The sequence below is a fragment of the Neophocaena asiaeorientalis genome, unplaced genomic scaffold, assembly GCF_003031525.2.
Source record: "Neophocaena asiaeorientalis asiaeorientalis breed wild unplaced genomic scaffold, Neophocaena_asiaeorientalis_V1.1 scaffold171, whole genome shotgun sequence".
Classification (NCBI taxonomy): domain Eukaryota; kingdom Metazoa; phylum Chordata; class Mammalia; order Artiodactyla; family Phocoenidae; genus Neophocaena; species Neophocaena asiaeorientalis.
In genome coordinates, this window is record NW_020174013.1 from 7068717 (window position 1) to 7074716 (window position 6000).

The 6000-nt window shown below is 41.0% G+C and overlaps 1 protein-coding gene across 3 annotated transcripts in view; it reads right to left on the reverse strand.

Moving 5' to 3' along the window:
• THADA (THADA armadillo repeat containing) overlaps positions 1-2499 on the reverse strand; it is a 307233-nt gene extending 304734 nt beyond the window's left edge. For all 3 annotated transcript variants that reach the window (XM_024753497.1, XM_024753498.1, XM_024753495.1), the window contains exon 1: positions 2362-2499. The gene's annotated coding sequence lies outside the window, so the exon portion shown is untranslated. The remainder of the gene's footprint in view (positions 1-2361) is intronic.
• Between the last annotated feature and the right edge of the window lie 3501 nt (positions 2500-6000).

Sequence of the window (6000 nt, forward strand, 5' to 3'; positions counted from 1 at the left end):
AAACGTGGGAGCACATGTTGGATGATGGAATTAGGATTAAAAAAAAAAGACCAATAAACTGGAATAAATTTACCAAGATGAAACAGAAATAAATGTAAAATGCTGCATTTGGATTAGAAAAATATAATCTAGAAATACAGGATGGGGAGGTGGGGGAGAAAATATGTGATTTGAAACAGCTCAATATGTGGTTTGAATATTATATGTGAGCCAATAGCACAACATGACTGTTGAAAACCACATTAGAAGTCAGCTAGACCAAGGGAATGCCTGATCCCTTGGTCATCTTCACAGGTCAGGTGACATGTGGAGCATTAGATGCTATGCTGGTTGCCATATCTTAAGGAGCCATAGCAAATGATGGAGCTTCCAAGGAACAGCCAGATTTCTGAAGGGCCAAGAGAGCACCTCCTTTCAGAAAACAGTTCAGTTAACCAAAGGTGTTTGGCCTGGAGAAAAGAGGACTGGACAAGTGCCTTAAAAGAGCCGCTGTTGTTGGAGGACTGCTTTGGAGAAAGAGGAATAGATGTCTTCTGTCTTTTTTTTTTGGCTGCACTGCACGGCTTGCAGGATCTTTTCTCTGACCAGGGATTGAACCCGGGGCCACGGAGTGAAAGCACCAAGTCCTAACTACTGGACCACCAAGGAAGTCCCAGATGTCTTCTATCTGAGATGGCTATAGAATTTGTAGATGTCTATAGAATTAGGAAATGTCAGTGCAAGCTTCAGGGAGGCCAGTTCCAGCTCAATACAAAGGAAGAACGCTATGGTTCAACTATAAAATGTGCTGCCTTTCAAAAGAGAATTTCCCAATGCTGGGAATACCCAAACAGAAATTGAATGAACCCTTTCCACCTGTACTCCTGCAACAACCTCCCAACTGGTCTCCAAACTTCCATTCTGCTTCTGAAGAGTCCATTTTCTTCACAGTCATCAAAGCAAATTTTTTCAAATCTAATTACTCTCTTTCTTAAAACTTTCCAAGGGCTTTCATTTTCACTTAGAATAAAATCCAAATTTGAGACTTTGGCCTTCAAGGCCCTAAATAATCTGGCCATGCTTTCCCCTGCAGTTCATCTCAAATTAATCTTCTCTTCACCATCTAGGGGACTTTGCACTTCCTGATACCTCTGTTAGGCTTATTCCACCAAATCTTTGCAAGGCCAACTCTTCATCATTCAGGTCTCCTCTCAAATATTACCTCCTCCAAGAAGCCTTCCATGACCACTCTATCGAAAATGCCACCACTCCTACGCATATACAGACCATTTCTATTGCTTTATTTTCTTCATAGTACTTACTACTACCTGAAGTTACAAGAACTTGTTTATTTGCATATTATCTGTCTCCCCTAGTAATAAATTCCATGAAGGCAGCAACTTTAATCTGTTTTGTCCACTGTTTTAATTCTCAATTCCCAAAACAGTACCTGGTACATATTAGGTGCTTAATAAATATCTGATGAATAAACAAATGAGTTATTTAAAAAACATTTGTCAGTGATGTTCTAAAAGGTATGTATACCTTTAACAGCAGCAAGTGGACTACGTGTCATCTTAAGTAAATTCTATATCCAAATGACAAGCTAGTCCTGACACTGAAGAACCTTTGGTCCCTTTGCTAAGTAAGAAGTCAATACAGCAATGAAATGTGAAAATCCACTTAACAGAAAATGGTAATAAAAATGGACACAGTTAGAAAAGCATTGACAAGGTAAGAATCTGAAAAGTGACAAGATTAGATCAAGGGGAATATCACTGGGGATCACTTCCTAGGTAAGTCACCAATATACAAAGCTTAGAAGGAATAGAGATAGACAACTGGGGAGGCTATTCTCTGGTGAATGGTGAGCAAATCTGCCTCGGGATTTGATCCTGGAACCCTCAAGACTGCACAAAGAGGTCTGGTGCTTATGCGTGCTCAATGGATGCCTAAACGTTTGTCCTGAAGAACTGGGCCTCCCAATAGCGGAAAATCCCGTGCCCACCTTAAGGTACTGCTTAAGTGGCCAGAAGATGCTCAGTAAATTATACTCCTCCTGGGTCCCACTGGCTGCTTCCCTTCTGATTGCTGCTTCACTCCCATCTACAACTTTCTGGCTGACTCCCACAAACATTATCTGGGCAATTTCCCAACCACGTGGAGGCCGGGGAATGACAGGTAAAACAAAAGTGGTTAAAGCGCTATCTCCATGGAGACCTAAGCGACCGGAAATCAGTTTCAAGACCGCCAAATTCTCGCGTAACTGAAGGACGGGAATTGGTGAACATCGCCTGGCGGCCCTAGCAAAGTGGCCGAGCCGAGTGGTGGAGAGTCGAACGCTACCGCGGATGGGACAAGCAGGACGCCTGGGAGCCAAACCTCGTTCCCGTAAGAGTCCGAGAAAAGTCGCAGCTCTCAGGACGAGTCCCGGAAGCTGGTCTAGTTCTACGGTGTCTCCGTGGCTCACAGCGTGGTCTGTAGTCGACTACCGGGTCGAGGCGAGGGGAGGGAAGGAAGAGGACCTGGAGGGAAGGAAGAGGACCTGGAGGGAGAATCATCGCGAGAATTGAGCTAATGAACTCCTCCAATCAGGAATCCAGAGGGGTGGTGATGTCACCGGAGAACCGGTGTTAGTGAGTTTGGTCAGACCCTACTTTAAAGAGTGCGCGCGGTACCTCACTTGAACCGCTAGGGCGAACCCTGCCCGCCTCCTTACTCTTAGGTAAGCTTTGACAGTGGCCTCCACACCCCTGAGTCCCTGGGAAGCACTTTTGCCTTAACCCAGACGTTCCACCTTCTCCCTCTCAGCCTCCTCAGCGCAGAGACAGGGAGAAAACTGCCTCCGGGCCTTTAGAATCAGGAGCCTGATGACTTTAGAGCCTGTGAGAGGGGGTAGGGGATGGAACGGGCAGTCAACTGAAGCCACAGTAAGAATTTTGACTAAGATGCGAAGTACGGAAATGAACTAACGTATGCTACAGTACAGGTATTCATTCAGCAAACAGTTAATGAATGCTATTGTCGGAGCTGTTACCAGGCGCTATCCTTGAAAGTTATCCTATTTAGGATATATATATTATGCAGAAAACCAAATTACCAGATGGCTCGGCCCTTTAAAAATACATAAAATAAGTAGGTGCCAACCTCTACACTAGGAGCTGGGACGGGGGTAAGATCAAGAAATAGACATGGAGGTTATGTTCAAGTGCAATTAATTTGGGAAATACAGAGAAACATTCCAGTTCCCCAAACCTTTAGTCAGATTGATGATTTTAAGTTTTAAATCATTACTTTTCTGAATTTTATCTCACCTCCGTTTGTTTTTCTTTGTAGTTTTATCACCTGTGTATGTATCACTAAACAGATCTTATTTTGTTTGATTTTGAGCTTTGTATGTGGAATCGTTTGTTTTCTCCAGGACTTTGCTTCTCTCAGCATTGCTTTTGGCATCCACAGAAAAGCAGGTCTGTGTAGTTCTTTCATTCACTGTTGTATAGTATTCCATTGTTTAATATACCACATTTATCCATTCTAGTCCTCTGGAGATTTGGATTGTTTCCAGCTTTTGCACTAACAATGCTGTTGTGAAGTGTCTTTTACATGTCAGCTGATGAGTGTGTGTAGAACTTCCTCTACAGCAATTTTTTTCTAATTTTGACTGGGACCGATAGTAAGAAATACGTTGTACCTTAAACCAAGTACACCTAAGTACTCACACATACATAACTGAAACAAAAATTTCTTGAAATATTTGTTATTCTACAAGAGCTATGTGCTCTGGTATTTTCTTTTTTTTTTTTAAGTTATGGTAAAATACACATAACAAAATTTACCATCTTAACCATCGTTTTTTTAAAAAAAGAAGAAGAAAGAAACAACAGGCTCAAGGTGGAGCCACTAGCCCCCAGGACAGCAAACCAAGACCTAATGGCAGTTTCAGCCTGTCTCAAGAACAGAATTTCTGGAATTGCTTATCAGCACTAGAGAGGTAATCTTACCTGAAACAATCCTTTCTTTTCCTTTACTCATAACTTCTTTGTCCCACCCCATTTCTATAAAAGCTTTCCATTTTGTACCACTGAAGGAGTGCCTTTCTATTTACTAGATAGGATGCTGCCTGGTTCATAAATCATTGAATAAAGCCAATTAGATCTTCACATTTACTTGGTTGAATTTTGTTTTTTAACACCATTTTTAAGTGTTTTCCTTTTTTAAATATATGTTTCAGTCTCACTGAAGTAACTTCGTAACGATCAATGGATTACAACCCTTTTTAAATTTTGGCCCAACCATTTGAAAGTAAGGGGCATTTGAGAGTAAGACGTTGTGAGTCTTCCCCCCACAAAGTTAGAGCATGAGCTAGGAGGCAAACAAACACAATTAACATGTATGTGCAAAGGTGGTAACTGCCATAGAAAAAACGGGGAATAGAAGAGAGTGAGGGGGAGATCTGTTGCCATTTTAAATAGAGTGGTCAGGGTAGGCCTCCTGGAGTAAGGATTTGCGAGAGATGTGGATACCCTGAGGAAGAGCATTCCATGTGGAGGGAACAGCCACTGCAGAGGTGTGTCAGGGCAGGAGCTTGGTGAGGAAGAACAGCAAGGAGGCCAGTGTGGCTAGAGCCAAGCCAGCAAAGGTATAGGTTATAGGGAATGAAACAAGGGAGTTTCAATTATGTAAAGCCTTACAAGGACTTTTACTGTAAGTGAAATGGGGAGTCATTTTGAGCAGAAGAGTGATAGGATTAATCTGCATTTCAAAAGAGTCCCTGGAGCTACTTTGTTGAGGCTAAGACTTTAGTGGAAGTGGGAAGACTTCCCACTTCAATGAAATGATTTTAAGTTTTAAATCATTACTTTTCTGAATTTTATCTCACCTCCGTTTGTTTTTCTTTGTAGTTTTATCACCTGTGTATGTATCACTAAACAGATCTTATTTTGTTTGATTTTGAGCTTTGTATGTGGAATCGTTTGTTTTCTCCAGGACTTTGCTTCTCTCAGCATTGCTTTTGGCATCCACAGAAAAGCAGGTCTGTGTAGTTCTTTCATTCACTGTTGTATAGTATTCCATTGTTTAATATACCACATTTATCCATTCTAGTCCTCTGGAGATTTGGATTGTTTCCAGCTTTTGCACTAACAATGCTGTTGTGAAGTGTCTTTTACATGTCAGCTGATGAGTGTGTGTAGAACTTCCTCTACAGCAATTTTTTTCTAATTTTGACTGGGACCGATAGTAAGAAATACGTTGTACCTTAAACCAAGTACACCTAAGTACTCACACATACATAACTGAAACAAAAATTTCTTGAAATATTTGTTATTCTACAAGAGCTATGTGCTCTGGTATTTTCTTTTTTTTTTTTAAGTTATGGTAAAATACACATAACAAAATTTACCATCTTAACCATCGTTTTTTTAAAAAAAGAAGAAGAAAGAAACAACAGGCTCAAGGTGGAGCCACTAGCCCCCAGGACAGCAAACCAAGACCTAATGGCAGTTTCAGCCTGTCTCAAGAACAGAATTTCTGGAATTGCTTATCAGCACTAGAGAGGTAATCTTACCTGAAACAATCCTTTCTTTTCCTTTACTCATAACTTCTTTGTCCCACCCCATTTCTATAAAAGCTTTCCATTTTGTACCACTGAAGGAGTGCCTTTCTATTTACTAGATAGGATGCTGCCTGGTTCATAAATCATTGAATAAAGCCAATTAGATCTTCACATTTACTTGGTTGAATTTTGTTTTTTAACACCATTTTTAAGTGTTTTCCTTTTTTAAATATATGTTTCAGTCTCACTGAAGTAACTTCGTAACGATCAATGGATTACAACCCTTTTTAAATTTTGGCCCAACCATTTGAAAGTAAGGGGCATTTGAGAGTAAGACGTTGTGAGTCTTCCCCCCACAAAGTTAGAGCATGAGCTAGGAGGCAAACAAACACAATTAACATGTATGTGCAAAGGTGGTAACTGCCATAGAAAAAACGGGGAATAGAAGAGAGTGAGGGGGAGATCTG